We start from the raw sequence: 16,864 nt of genomic DNA, 5'->3' as shown, positions 1-16,864 counted from the left end.
ACATAAATAAAAAGAAAAATGGTCTTTTATTGGGAACATTATCAATTATTGATATCTTTATTTCTATTTGTAAAGCTGTCAGAATAGGCTATATCGGTAATATCGGTCAGACAAGGTCGAAACTTAGCGTTCAAACTTTCCAAACTACCTCCTGTCCTTTGTCGTGCATGAATCACCCGATCACCAAATCACTTCCAACAAGCCTCTACAGTGTGTCTGCGTGTCACCGAGGCGGGCTGCCGACCGACCTGCAGTCACCTCCACGAAAAACAATTAACGTTCTCATTTCCAGCCAGACGCATCCTTCTCACTGAATGAACTGAAAAGCTCTGAATCAAATGGCTCTCTGCGGATCTGACTCATGACTTTCATAACTTCAGTGGCACTTTCAGTCACGCAGGTGGCCGAGCGCCTGTCGGCTTCTCTGTATGCAGTAGTACACGCTTAGCGATTCAGTCACAGTTACATACGCAAAGGTTGAGGGGAAAAAAATAAAACTTTTTTTTTTACCTTTTACCCAGCAGGTAACAAACTTTAAAGGTTGTCTTAACGTCAACAGTTTTGCCCAGGACAAAACCAACGAATCACAGAGTAACGCACAGAGTGCTATGGTCACCAATACATATATTACAATACATATATCCATGACAAAGATGTCACAAACACAGGTTGTCAATGCTGCCTAGTTTCTATCACTGTCAGTGGAACGCTGGCTGTTGCCCTGACTTCAGCCGACCGGAGGGTGTAAAGCTTGGGGGATGTTTTGGAACAGAGCCTTTGGATTTGTCACAGTGTGCCGCCAGCCTTTTGCTTGAGCCAAAGCAACAGGGTTGTTTTAGCAATTCAGATAATCTTCAGACGAGTCCAAATCAGTTCAGCTGCAAAAAAAAAAGATGCCCATCTGCGAGTATAAATACGATAGGAGCACTAATCTGAATCTAGCTTTGTAAGCCACAAAAAAACCCAACTGCTTAAGAGAATAAACATATCACCTCACCGCATACTACCGCATACTAAAAAACATCCTCTCTAATCCTTTTAACGGCGTCTCTCTCGTTTGCTGAAAAGAGACATACGGGCTATTGTCTCACCGAGGGCAACATGAGGACACAGGAAGAGACGGCCCAAAAGCGGAGTGATTACAGTATGTTTGGGAGCAAACTCAATCATTTTCTCTGGATGCATCGTAGGTGTTGAATTTAGATGTGCGCCTCCTCCTCCACCTCCTCCAATGATGGCTACACAAAGTGAGGGAGTGGGGGCCGTTAGAATTAATGCAATTTAAAAAGCCCACTTCCTGTATGAGAGATGAAAAAGGATAATTTTGTCAGCAATAGTCACTGTTGGAATATTGATTCAACGAACACTTATAGCTACTGTATAGCTATATTAAAGGGATGCTCAGGTGATTTAGTGTTGCACTTCCAAATAACTTGGGGGCTTGTGAGAAAAAGAGAATTCTAAATTGACACATATGCAGAGAAATAGAAAAAAAAACTGAGGCTCCAAAAATAAAGATATTTTATGAAAGCGTCCCTAAATTTCTCACGTGAGACTTTCATCTGAGGGAGCTCATGTTTCTGTCAGGGGAGCCGGACTGCCCGTTGCCACGATATACAAATAAAGGACGACTTTGAAGAAGGGCATAGTCTGAGCAACAGTGCTGCAAGAAAAGGAGTGGAAAGTAGGGAAGGGGCCATCACTTTACGCTTTACATACACTTTCATCTCAGAGAATAACCACGTTTTTTTCTCATAAATGTACAACTTAAATCTAAAGTTTCTCTGATTATTACCACCTCCTCTGGCTCTGTAATTATTGTTTCTTGCTTGTTTTTGTTTTTTTACCCTCAATGACCTTAATACGCCTTCGTAGGTTTGCATCCAGACAGCCTTGTTAAATCTTAAAATATGCTCTTTGTCCCGTGCGGAGTAGGAATGTAAATGCACTGACAGAGAGAAAAAGTCATATGCTTTTAGTCGCCATGGTTACGGTGGTTACATATATTGAACTTGGGTCACGTGGTTCATAATGCTCGGAACAGAAAACGTCTGACAAACATGGGCCAAGTGGGGAAAAGTAGGACAGCACATGTTAAGTGCATCCATTTAAGTTCATGTAGCCACAAGAGGCCTGGAAACACGGCCTCAACAGCAGTTGTGCGAGCAGTGAGGACGAGGGAGTGTACCGCAGACTTGGTCTGAGGATGAGGAGAACAAGGCTCAGGAGGAGAAAACGCAAGAGAGAAAGAGAAAGAGGGGGAACGGAAGCTCTAATAACCCCTTAACATTGAAATCTTTGAGGCAAATGATGTACCGACAGCGCTGAGAAATAAGCATAGAGGTGTTATTATGGGACGAATAGATGGAACCATACAGTTGCTAAAGTATATAAACATCAAGTAGTTATACAGCGTCTACAGAGTGCAGACAAATTAGGTTTGCTTGAATACTGTATGGATTGTACAATGAATTATGTATAGATGTATGGTCACATGCAGTTATATTCAATAATGCACAGGGATATGTATATATAACTTATATTTGCTGAAGTCAATTTATTTATTTATTAGGTCTCCGTCTTGATTGGGGGCCATATGCATGCGTGCCGATGGTGTCACATGGTAGCTTAACTAATAAGTGAGCAGGAGAGGTTTTTGGAAATGTTGCCCGTTTGTCTGCTCCTTGCCAATATGAATGGAATAAAAATACAGATCTGTTGGAGAATGAAATTGTTATGTGGTGCCACAATTAAACTTGACGTTAACCTTAGTGTTGATTTGGCACACTGATGAGCAAGAAAATTGGAAAAAATGCCACTTCATATCAAAAAGGTCGCCCACTTCTGGACTAGACAGAAAATTAATAAATTACTATTTTTAGACAAAAAGGGAGAAATGGAGGTGCATTGGCAGCAGACAAATATAATGTAACATAAATTATGTGTGGGAAATATGATGAGCTGTAGTTCTTCCTGAGGGGAGGGGTTCATATAAGTTGTTCAGATAGATTGAGGGATGATGTGCAGTGACTTTTATTTTTGAGTCAAACCAGACCGTGATGACTGGGCTGGATCCAGCAGAGGCTCGTCGGACAAATGGTGCCCCAGGCAAAGACCCGCCTAACCACCGCCCCACTGTGTGTGCGCGTGTGTGTGTGTGTGTGTGTGTGTGTGTGTCTAATATGCTATACCATGGGGGAGAAGCGCTGGCCTGGCACCACGGTGTGTGAGTGATGTTGCCTGGAGTGTGAGGCTGCCTTTTTTTGAAAGACGAAAAATCTGTGCTCTCTCTTGCTCCATCTAACCAGTCTGCATTCAGCTGCAGTGATGAGCAAATTGTTTGACGTTTCAGCTCTTCTCTCAAATCTGAGAATGTATGTACACAATGTCCATGTAAAGGCCTGGTCCCTGAGAGTGGAGGGAATCCACGCGTCTCGACCGAATATGTGCTTCTAGACGAATGGTGAAGTGACTGCACACAGGCCAAGCTGGCGAACGAAGCGCTAACACGCTAGCCAGCCTGGACATGCTAGCACTGGACAGTCACATTAGACATGAACAAATTAACAAACAAACAAAAATAACTGTATATAGAATCCAGACATCCAGACACAAATCATTCAAAACGACGAGTTTGTCTTTATTTAAAAAAATATATATATGTTAGTTTCCTGTATCCACATTCCAATAGAAGGTTTATTCATGGTCTTCCATAATAGTGCAATTAACCTTCTGGCTTTTAAAAGCCCAAAGTCAATGAGCAGTGACTGTTCCACTTACAGCAAAGTCTTCTGGGTATATTCCCAGTACTCAAAGTTTGGCTCATAAAGGAATTTCCTCTCCAATAATGAGGCTTGTGCATTCAACTACACTCTTCAAGAATCTCTGCAGCGTTGTGCACTCCCATAAACAATAATTAATGTGCCTTTTTTCACTCCGCACTTCACACGGAAATCCGGAACAATAGGGAACATTTTACTTTTGCGTGGACCATTTTTATTGTAATAACCAACATTTAGCATAAAAGGACTCTGGGCCTTAAAAGAAGCCGTTTCCCAATCCGCTTCATGAATATCCTCCTTTAAATCAATTCTTCTTTACTCCAGCTTTCTGCAAGAATCATCTTTTAATATGACAATAACAGAGTAATCATAAAACAAAGAAGACTGACATTCATCATGTATGTGGATGAGAGTTAGTTCCTCAATTTTAGTCACCTAAATCTAAAATGCTTTGTTATTATGACTTCTATTATTCATCAGTAAAATGAGTTAACCTAATTACATTGATAAAATAGAGGCAATTGGATTGATTTTTTTTTTCTTGCTCGTATTCAACTACTACATTCTTTGAGTTTAAAAAGACAAATAATACATCCAACCAAATACGTTACATGCATGATTGGAGACAATCCATTAATAAGTAAAACCATTGAGATTTATCGACAATGACCATTGCTGCCAACGAAAACAGTAAAATCATTTTCCATTAATTTAGAGTCACACTGAGACTAATATGGTCAATTAGAGAAAGACGAGGCGAGTTGGATCAATTACCAGTATGAAAAAGAAACATCTCATTAAGACGGGGTGAATGATGGGTTTTCATGCAGTAACAGAGAGGATATTGACACAGTGACTGCATGTGTATGAGGTAGTTCCTTTGCAACTGAAATAGATGTGAATGACGATTCTCACAAAGGTAATTTACTTGATAGCTCAATAAAGAAATCTTTTAATTATCCTGTTTGAGGTCTCACTCCCAACCCATCAACGTATTGATTAGACACAGAGCAACGGATGCAGGATTAAGAGCGAGAAAGTCCGTTAAGGGTGGGAGGTGAAGAGGACAAACAAACACAGGAGGACCGGTGTTCATGTCCGATGTGAAACCAAAAGTCGAGTGATTTTTATTGATGTCCTCCAGGGTCAAGGGACGCAATGCCAACGAGTACCATGACATTACGAGCATACTTCTCTAAAGCCAAACTGCTGTATTTTCTAACCCGAACTTAAGGGTTTTATCTGCGACCTTTTCACAACATTAACCACGTGTTCCAACATTAATCACGTGTCCCCTCAACCCATTTGAAATCGTTGATCGTCGTGTGGATGGACGAAAGCAGATTGGATTCAATTTGCCTAATGTATTCATATTTCCTTCTGCTAACATTAGATATTTAAAAAGTTAACCGCTCTAGTTAGCATTACAAAAATGTGTTAGCTAGGGCGTTCTTTCTTGCTAAAGTGTGTTGCCGAAACAGAGAACAAACTCTATTTTCTGTGGATTTGTATATTCGTAAAATACTATTTTAGTGTCAGAATGGTCAGAAGACTTGTGAATTAACGGTCCAATAATTACTTTGGTGGATACAGAGCAAATAAAATCGGTCAGAATCTGTGTTCACTTTCACTCCTCCTACTGGAGTTAATAGGCTCAGTGCAGGTAGTCTCCTAATGCGGCGGGGCAGTGGTGGAACCCACGTGACACAGATACAGGAAACTGAGTCTCAGTGGGCCATCTTTGTTCTGAACTGTCTCTGCTTCAGACACCTGCGTTGTGACGTGTTCACTGTCTTCATGTAAAGTTTGCGTGGGTATTGGGACACCAGGGGCTGAACAATGCTGTAAGATTGGACTTAAGACTTTTGTCATTTCCCTAGAAAAGAATTCAAGGTCCTGACGCTGTATCCATATAGCAAGTGTTGTTCTGAAAGGTTCTTCAATTGGTGTGGACCATAAATTGTGATATGAAGCAATTAAATCCAGCAATCCTCAATTCCTCAACAAAAATTCACAAAAATCAAGTAATCAACAGGTGGCCGTGCCATAACAAGAAACACACTAATGCAGTGAAGAAGACAACATTGTAAAAATGGATGTCAGGAGATGCATTTAACACCTAGACCTCAAGGACACAAACAATGTGTCTTTATAAGGTGACGCTGAACGTAAACAGAATCTGTGTTAGTTTACAAGAAACCTCCACAGGTCACCTTTAAGATCATTATTGCATGCTTACCGTACGGATCTGACTGTGAGGACAGGTTTATGCTTTCTTGGAAAGCTCAACTGATCTTGTATTTGGCCATAAAGTGCATGACCCCTTTGCAGTTTGCAAGACTGGCGATGTTTGACAGAGGAACCATCACAAATCTGCATAGATTATGTGATTGGGTTCAGACTAAAGCTGTGCTGAAGCCCGGACAGGGTAAAACAAAGAGCGGGTAGCAGATTGAACCTCCTCTGCTGGATCTCAGACAATCTGACAATTCCAAAATGTAGAGCTGATTAGAGACATGGAGAGGGTTGTGTAACACTTAATATGGAAAATAAAATAGTTACAAAAGTATTTCAAGAGCAGCTTCCAGCCCTAACAGGCTGAGTTTCTTCCTTCTTCCCTTTTTAAAGAATCAGTGGAAAAAAAGAAGCAAGAAGTGCAGACAAAGATATAGACAAGCAGAGCCACCAGCTGCCAGTGTGTCTTTGACTTTCCACCTTCTGGTCAGGACTAGAGTTGGACTTTGGACAGGAGTATATTTGCTCAGGACCCCCACAGCTGATTAAAACCCTGTGTGATTATGTTGTGTGAGCATCAGGCTGCGAATGAGTTCTGTGCGCACCCCAGGGTGATGCAAGTGTGAACGACATGTGTGTCCTCCTCAGAGGAGACGACACACTCGGATAATTTCCCAGTGTTCGTCCAACAGCTCACATCAAAGAACCTCCACTGAGTGATGATTGGTTTTTAAACGAGCTGTCGAAACTGCTGCCTGCTCAACATGATGATGATAATTCTCATTACCCTCAGGTTATAAAATCGCCGTGCTTTGTTATGCCCAGTGAGGCTTTACACTGGCTGCTAATTAACTGTCATTACCTATGACAGCGTCTGCCACTTGATCACATACAGGATGTCTCAATCTGAAGTGACAAAGAAAAGTACAAAGCAATAAACAGGAATTATGTCCCATAAACCTCTGTTTATGTACATTTCGAACATGCGCATGAATTTTGCCTCATTTGTGTCTTCATTTTTTTTGTCTTTTCGTCTTTAATACTGGAGCACTAATGACATTATGACAGAGTACCCTCATCGAGGACGCGTGGGGATTGGATTAATTTGTGGGGAACCGACCTTGAGACGATCACCGCCCACGGCTGACCGCCCAGCAAGACCTGCTGGACCCAACGCCACTGAAAGGGGAGTCGACTGCCCCAGAAGCAGAGGGAGGAGAACCGAGGTGGAAGCTAAGTCTATCAGCTAGGACCTAAGGATATTCCGGCATCCAATCTGCTCCCGGCTATCCGGTCGCATAAAAAATTCAGGCTAGCCGAGCAACGGCAGGTCGGTGACCGTTGTGCCCACATCTCTACAGAGCCCTGGCTTCACCGTGGCATCGTGATGGACAGTGTTTCTCCGATGTCTAATTGTTAATGTAATGATGTTGTTTAGGGAATTGTTTTGTTGCTGCCGTTTGGATTCCTCCTGATGCACATTCAAAGAATACTCTTCGAGAACGCACTACTGTTTTCCTTCTGTTCGTCGTGTTTTTTCTTGCTACATTTCGTCGTGCAGTCCCAGTGTTGCATAATGAGAACAAATGTCCAAACCCAAAGCTGCGTTCACACTACGAGCGACACAGCAACAAGCTGCAGGTCATTACCAATGGAAGGCATGAAGCTACAAACCCACGCACAACGCTTGTCGCTGTGTGACTGGCTTGGCTTCAATGACGCGACGAAGCGACAACCAATCATATGCTTTTGTTTTTGTAAGGTGGTGCGGTTTGGCTAATGGGTCTGACCCCGCGCCTCACTAGTGGGTTGAAATACGTAATCGCTCACTCGAACCCGTTTGGTTGTTTGAGCTGGTCAGAACGATTGGATCTCAATGGGGACACTGGAGACACATACAGTATTAATACTAAATGTAATCACTTTAAATCATATACAGATACAATCTGGATATGAGGCACATTTTAATGCAAGGTCTAAAGGGGTTCATGAAGACATCCAACAAAACATAGGGAGGTTATTCACAAGGCTGCAACTGCTGTATGTTTTGGTCTGTGCTTTATGAGAGCAGTTTTAAAGTAGAACAGTAAAAAAAAAAAAAAAGGACTTGTGGCAAAGAAAATACTGATCAGGATATCATCAGTCATTTGACAAAACTAGACTCAGCTTTTCGGGCACTTGGGCACTGAGAAACAGCAACAAATCAATCTGGCACAAAAGGTTGTGTTTGTTGCTTACGGACACATCTATGATAGCTTGCTGAGTCAAACCTATTTCCTTCTGAATTATTGCCTTTCAACCAACAAAAACAATAAATCCACAGGGGTGAAGAGAATACATTATAACAGTCATTTGAAATGGGATGATACAAAACATGAGTCGATTTCTTAGCACATGTTGTACGACATTTAACCATAAAGTGCTCCACGTTTAACGTTCGCCTTACACGTGTGCGCACACCACATGGTGTGTTTTGCTGTGACACCTGCAGGGTACATCACCTCTCCCAGCGTAAACTGGGAAGATGGGCTCATTTGAGAGAGGAGAGTTATCAGGCGGCATCTCTCCCACACAGACGCTGATAGCTGCAATCAGCAGAAGAAGGAAGAAGGGGACTCGAGAGGGCAGCTCGTCAGCTCTGATAAGGCCTTTTTGTATCACCTCTGATTGAGTTGGAATACTTAGAAGATGCACTGTAATGATAGTCATCTCGGCTATAGTGCCTGTCTGGGTGTGTTGTCTGAGGATCTCAGGCCGTTTTGTATTCATGTGTGTGTTTGTAATAGCGAGGGAATGAAAAGAGAAAGCGAGGACGTGAGAGTGTTTGCATAAGTCAAGAATTCGTGCGGGGAAAATGTAAACACGACACGGCCGATCGACCTCCATCAAGAGATTCAATCTAATGTCATGTGGGATGAAATGTGAATGCAAATGGAGGCCTGTTGGGAAATAAGATACCACACATCTACATTTACATTGTGGGTGCTATTTAGAGGGATGTAAAGTGACTCTATCAACACAGTAAACCTAATTCCTCTTCTGGATCAATTGACAATTACCTGGAAATTACCGGGGAACCTTTTGTGATAAGTAAATGTATGTAACTAGACAGAATATATTTCTCCAGGGGCAGCTGTGTGACTTAGGCATTTCATTGGTCAGTTATTCTTATGCCAACCACAACACTTGATTTTCCTCCCCCTCCCTCAGTAATAACGTGTTTCAAGTTAGTGAAGTCACAATACCAAAATTATGACTTTGATATTATAACTGCCTAATTACCTCGATACTGAAACGATAACACGGCAAACATCAGAAAAAGTAATGGAATGAGATGACAGAACGTGCTACCTACGCTACCTTTTTTATTATTATTTAGGGTATTAAAATACTTTTCTAGTATCGGTATGCAAGAATGTCAAAATAACCCTGGTTGCAGCTCATCACATGTGAATAACAGCTGGTTTTTCTTTGATAGTAAACTAAGTATCTTCAGGTTTTTGGACAGTTGTTCAGACAAAACAAGCAATGTGAAGTTAGGCTCTAAGAGATGTTGTGAATTTTTCGCAATACTTTCTGAAACTGATAATGATTAACAGGGCAACAGAGAAAATAATCAAATGGAACCTCTAAAACTTGTTGTGTTACCAAGCAACTACCTGCCAAATACTACAATCCCAGCTCACTGGCTGACTTGCTAGCAGGCTGACAAGTCATAGACCAGCCAGAGGCAGCCTTCAAGGAACTATAAAACCACCAGAGAGAAGGCAAAGTGATCTACCTCTAAGAAACGAACCAACCCAAAAGGCAAACTGAGGCATGCGCAGGAGGATCTGTTACACGAGCTACAAATTGTCATACTATCGGTAGTGACCCAGAAGGGTTCTTCACTGGGAGATAAATCGAGATAGATTCTGACACTCAAATGCTTCAGTTGATTAACTTTTATTGGCCGTAGAATAACAGATATCAAAGACTTAATATCCACAGAGGCCATTAAATTCCTTTCACATTATATGAAGTCATTTGATCCATTGTTAAGATGAAATTATTGATAGGTGCAGCTGTAATACTTACCTCACCTGGAATATGAATCCAGGCCACAAAGTTGGAAACACAATGTTGTTTAAAATATAATTGTATGGTGTAGCATTAAGGCGTACCTTCACTGAAACTAACAGGCCCAAACCATGATAAACAGCCGCTTGTGTGCAGAAGCAAACGACGTCCATCTATTTTGAGTGCCACTGTTTGTCGGACCTTATTTCCATGATTGTTGGTGGGAGTGGTTGTCTGGTGCTTTTTGACTCGCAGCATGTTGACGGTTTCCCAGAAAGCTCTTTGGCATCATGGAGCTGTCAAAATGTAGGTCCAACGCAGCTGAGCATGCTGCAAGCAATCATACCCGCAGATGACCAAGGCCATCCTAATATTATCTGATGTTGTCATATGAAGCTGGTATGGTGTATTCTCATAGTGTGTGTATGATGTTTGTTGGAAGATTAGATTTCTTTATTAAGCACATCTTAAGCTTTTAAAAAAGCATATACATTCTGAGTATAGTGTCGCATCCAGAAACAAAGTCGCAACGAACACAGAATGCAAAGCACACAGGTGGGATCACATTAACCTGACGAGCCAGATGGTGTGTTTCACAGAATCATCTGAGAAGTCGTCATTGGAAACTGTTTGGGAAAGGGCAAAAGATACTTGGCAGGGGATTGTATGAACCATCTGTCAATCAAACTCTTGCTGAAGCCAGTCATCTTTTCCATCGAAGAAAGCCTGCTGTTCATTGCCCATCTTGCAATGAAGAAATACTCTCCAGTTCTGATACAACTCATGCTATTGCAGCATCTACGCTAACATCTTAAGTAGCCGTTGTTTAGTTGTTTAGAACTAACAGTTGCCTCACACATAAACCATGCCCATAGCTGCCGGTAGCTCCTTACAGGATGCTGATTGGTTTGATCACAAACACATAGGATGTATTTTCGTGTGATCTCATGATCCTGATGGATGGATGGACGGAGATGGACGGAGATGGACGGAGATGGACGTACCGAGTTGGATGGATGGATGTATGGATGGATGGTTGGACGGTCTCCATTCAAAGCTGCTGCCTTTGTCAACTGCGTTTTCAAGCTCCAACTCTGTTCCCACACCCGTGTGAGCTATTTTCTCCCAGTTATAAGCCAGAGCCCAGCTGCCGATTATGGGGCTCTGCCTGTGGTGGAGAAAAACAAAGAAGCCTGTAGCTCCTTTCGGCCTTGTAATATTAACCTGCGAGGGCTCTATGGAAAGCCTCTGCTTGTCCCCTAGAGCTTCATTCTCTCTGGACCAAAACTCCACTTTGAAAAATATGAAAATGTTTATCTGCAAAACCCTCTCCATTTCACAAGACAAAACATCCCAAATAGTTGAAAGCATGCCATTGTCTACACTTTCAAGAGTGAGGAATAAATAATCACATTTATGTCATATTTGTGTACTTTTAAAGTGCTTGTTTTGCTCCTGTTATTTCCTCAGAGCTCTGACTGAACTAGTTCATGAAGCACGGAGCAACTGGAGCTATACAGCGCATCAGAAATAAGTCAACGTTGACTTTGGTTTTACACGGGACAGGAATGCAGGCTCCTGGGTCAAACAAAGACAGGATCTGCCCACCTTAACCTTCTCCCTGAGCAGAGATTCTCTCTCTTTATACTACATCAGTTGCTCTGACCGTCTAATAATGATGTGGATGGGTTTACACTGGAGATAGTAGAAAACCCAGTGAGTCCCATACTGTAGATGCCAAAGTGTGCCTCAGTGCGTAAGGTATCAGACGCAGAGGGCCACTGACCAAGCGTTGGTATATGACATGTTAGGACTGAGAACTGGTTGGTTCAGAAAAGAGTCTATTAGGAAACATTTTGTTAACTTCATGTCAATGTTTTTTTTGTCTTAATTGAGGTCACCAGCATATTAAGTTGAGTCAAGATCCTTTCAGGGCAAACAAACTCTTGAGGGCACATTTTGTCTTTGTGACTAAAAGTCTCCTCAGAGTACACTCTTTAAAATGAGAAAAAGACTGAGTGTTAGTGAATAGTATAAAGGATCACAAATATCCCAGGGAACCAAACACTCATTACGAGTTTCTTGACAAAGAAAAGAAAACTAAATGTGACTCAGCATTCCAGCACGTAATACATTCAGCCAGAAAGTGATGCAGTAACGCATTTTTAAAACAAAACATATTCTGTATGAATTCATATGGTCGTCCATTGATCTATCACCTCGGTCAATGTCAACATTATGACTACGTTTTTAAGAATCTATGCTCCCCGCCTGTAGATCAAGCTTTCTGAATAGCTAAATTGTTCTGAAACTGTCAGCTCATTTAAATTAGGGCGTAAGCATCATTGTTTCCTGTGGGTTTCCAATTTATTAGACACATAACTTACTATTCATTTTGTAACTATTATTTTGCTTGCTTTTTCTTTTAATCGTTTTTTTTTTTACTACTATTTCTTTCTCATTTTGAACGGCTTATTTGCTTGTCCTCGCTTTATGTTTTTGTTTTCATTGTCCTTGAATTAAATTTGTATGCTTTCTTAAAGTATGTTGTTGAATATATTTTATTCCCTGTAAGGCACTTTGAATTGCCTTGTATCTAGATAGTGCTCTATAAATAAAACTGCCATTTGTTTAATATATTTCCATTCCCCTGTAAAACACTTTGAATTGCCCTGGGTCTAAATAGTGCTCTATAAAAAAATGTCCCATGTCCCATGTCCCATGCCACTGTAGCATTACTGGTAGTATTCCTACATAATGTCTAAGTGGCTTTATATACCCCTCTTGGCCTCACCCTCATTTAACTAAACCACTGCATTGGGGTTACCTAATTAAGGATGCACCGTTACCGACACCAGTATTGGTATAATATATATATATATATATATATATATATATAGATAAATAAAACCAAAGCCATGCTTTCATTGATATTCCTTTTTTAGTTATTGTATTTTTGCCAGGACTGTGGCATACAGTGAGGCAGAATCCTGAAGTGCTCAAGTCCATGGGGAGGCATAAATAAGTAGAGACAAAAGCCTGTGACAAATGTCTGTGACATTTCCCAGGTCTAAAGTTTTTCATGTAATGCAGGCGTTCTAATGGTGCATGATTCTAACGGAAGAAACAAAGTGATTACCTGCCATTTTTCACTGGGAAAGCCTGACCTCTTGATAATCTGAAAATGTCGCAGTTCCTGTCATTCACAGATCCTTGCTCCTTTTTGCCTTCCAGTCATTTCTGCAGTGGGAAACATACTGCATCACCCACTGCTACCATCTGCCAGTCTGCACCGGCCTGACACGGGTTAGCAGGTTTTCACATTAACCAGAAGCCCACAAGACCCATCTACTTCCATATGGGGAAAACCACTGGAGCAATCATCTGATACCTTTGGTACCATCTGGTGCTTTCACACCTGTGCTCGGGTTCAAGGATACATTGTTGCATTTTACTTCTGGTCCGGTTCCTGTTCACACTGACTCTTCACAAACGAACCAAGAGGAGTAAACATGACGTTATCCCAGTTATCAAGAGTCACGTGGGGAATCAAATTTTGTTTATGCAGCACTTTAATGCTTCTGATGTGTATTTTTATGTGTTTTGGTTCCAAACCTAACAAAGAAATAACTGATGAAAGCATTATTATTATTATTACCATTATTAGATGCAGGTTATGAATAATGATTAAAAGAGGACGGACTGGCAAAGTATAGAACTGACGTGCATATGCGTTGATTTGCATAAATAGATTATATACATGGCCTGACATAGATCAATTATAAGATTGTTTCCTGAACAGATTTAATGATCAGCAGATGGACTTATTAGTAGTTTAGCTTTTGAAATCATGCTACAATCACTTATCTGCTATCATAAAACCCTGTGGTTGATTCGTTTGCTTTCACACCATAAACAAACTGCACCGGAGTCCAGCTGGAAGCGGACCGAGAGCCACTTTTTCAAGCGGTCTCTGTTCAGTTGTTTGTTCTGCGCCAGGGTTTTATTTACAGCTTTAATGCCAGCCCAAACGAACCATACTGGCCAAGCAAAAGGACCTGACATTGTTTAAACCGAACCAGGCAGGTTACAGTGTGAATGATCAAACTTCTAACACATGAGGTTACCTGTCTGTTTGTCAAAGGAATCAAACTTCCTGAAAGTCATTCAAGAAGAAAGTCAAGTAATTATGAGCTGTTCAAGAACACTGAGAGTAATTAAAATGGAAAGCAAAAATAACACTGAGGTGTCTGTGTGTGTGTGTGTGTGTGTGTGTGTGTGTGTGTGTCATCACTTGTGAACCAGCAGGTGTACAGGATTTGTTTATACAGTCCTGGGGAGAAGAATCTCATTCAGTCAATTAAAAGTACCATGTTAAAGGTAATTGGGTTAGACTGATATCACAATATGGGACTTTAATTAAATATTAGACATCTTTGATAAAGATAATGATATTCATATATCATTTCAGAGCTACCGATAAAAGAGGATTAGCATAATGGAGGTTAAATTAATGAAGATGGCGCATTTAAACAAAACTATGTAAACTTTAAAAAAAATTCAGAGACATTGGTAATGAATATTGGTAACAAGCAATTATAATGTAGACCTTTTGATTTTGATGACATTTTAAACTATATGTATGCTTAGTATGGTCCAACAGGCCAGCAGGTTTATTTTCAATATTGATTATTCTGAAAAATCAGGGTTCAACGTCAATGTTTCTTTTTCCAGAAATCTACTAGAACATAAAAATGATTTTATCTATTAGCGTGTTATCAAATAACAACAAAGACCACAATTTCTGGTCATTTTTAATCTTTACTTAAGTAAATGCATTTCGGAGTCACATCCTTTATTAACACCACTCAACTTTATTCCTGTTTCCAGGATAATTGAAATGCTCGCTTGTGCTTCAGCTAATAAACTTTCTGCGCGTTCCAATACCCATGCCATACTATTTAGTATGCCAGATTAAATGTGTACCAATACCATAGTATGTCAAATGCCGAATCCCAAAAATACCAGGATGTCCTATTGCATCAGGCTGTATTCTACAGCATTCATACGGCATGCCACAGTACATACGTGGGCAGCTGCAGTATGTTCTAAAAGTACAAAGTATGGGATTTGGAATGCAGCTTTAACTGCCGCCATATTGCTGCAGAATCTGGTGACAATTCTCTCTCGGTTCATTACTATGAGTGACCTCTTTGACATTGTCACAATGTTTTCACACTGCCACTGCTATTGTTGTTGTAGAAATATATAGCTACTTTGAGGATACTCTGTATTATGTATTGGTCTAGTTGCTGTGTCACTGATTAAAACCCTTTCTTCGATTGTCATTACCAATGTTAGAGAGAGCAAAACTCTTCAAAAATGTCTCTATGTTCTCTCATATTGGTTTCTCCACCCAGCAGATATTGATTGAGCATCGCCATCGACCCCAATCTTCACGACGACCTTTGGGACTTCATCAGAACAATGTGTGAGACAACATGAAAAAAAGTTGTCTGGTTTCATCTCGGCTGGAAAGACCAAATGGCGCCCAGATGATCCAATATGTCATTTTATCTGACTATGTCCAGGCTGCAGCGGCTGCAACCACCACTGCATCAATCAACATATTCCTCCCGTCAATATAAATGCAAATCATACAATCTGGAAAGGCTGTGTGGATTATGACTTAGCAGTAGACTGCCTGTGCAAAATGATGCTGTGAAAGGTCACTGGCTCATTAAGTTCGGGCGATTGCCAGAACCGGAACAGCGAGCATAAGGGGATGAGCTGACTCGTCTGGACACTGTAAAGAGCAACACTATTGCCGGGCCGTTTCAAGATGTTCGGAGCTGGGGCTGCTGCATCGGCTAGCAGCTGTATGATGTGTCTAATCACTTACAGTGGGGCGAACCTGCACACAGAACTGTGTGACCTTTTACCATTCGATTCATTGTTCATGTACACTGGAATGGAAAAGTTTGTTCTCCATCTCGTTTTATCTTTAGCTTAACTTTTCATACAAAAATTCCTGATTTTGACCTGATTCCTGCCGTCAACATATGGCGCTTCGTTACCTTGGTTTCAAGAAAATTCTAAATCAGGCGATAAGAATTCAAGAGGAGAGATCTGTCGGGGGAACAGTTTTTACACGGCAGAAATGTATAACAAAAAGTACATGACTTGAATGACTAATAACCCAAATACCCACTGCATATTTTCCAGAGGCCAGATTACATATTGCAAATTTATATTTCACAACATGACTGGGCTTTGAATGCAGTGAGACACACACAGACACAAACAAATGACCAGATGGTTCTCATTTCAGGAGGTTTATTTTATCTCACTTTCTATTTTATTTTTGTATTATCTTTATTTTTTTGATGTGGGTTTGGTAATTGTTGTTTGGACCAGTTGATTTTATTCTGCAGAAATGAAAAGGAACCACAGGTCCTTCACTTGGTTGGTCACTTGCGCCAATAAATAAAGTGATTGTCAGTAACCGATAGAGTGCAGGGTTTATGGTTCCTTTTCAGTTGACAGTTTTTTGCCCTATTATTTTTTTCACAACTAACTTTGATCTTCATGGAAACACTCTCTTCTTCTGAAATAATGAATGGCTCTTAGAAGCCTAACATACTGGTACAGTGTGCGCCCTATTGCCAGAAAACATTGGCATTGGAAGATTTAGGAAACCCACAAATGCTCTTTGTGTTTTCTTTGTGTATGTAAAATGTAAACGCAAATGTTTTTAGCAATGCTAGTGGCATGGCTGTAAAGATGGC

The sequence above is a fragment of the Cebidichthys violaceus genome, unplaced genomic scaffold (assembly GCF_023349555.1).
Source record: "Cebidichthys violaceus isolate CVI_PGR_0920_01 unplaced genomic scaffold, fCebVio1.0.p SCAF_59, whole genome shotgun sequence".
In the NCBI taxonomy this organism is placed as follows: domain Eukaryota; kingdom Metazoa; phylum Chordata; class Actinopteri; order Perciformes; family Stichaeidae; genus Cebidichthys; species Cebidichthys violaceus.
Note: the sequence above shows the minus strand (reverse complement) of the source record.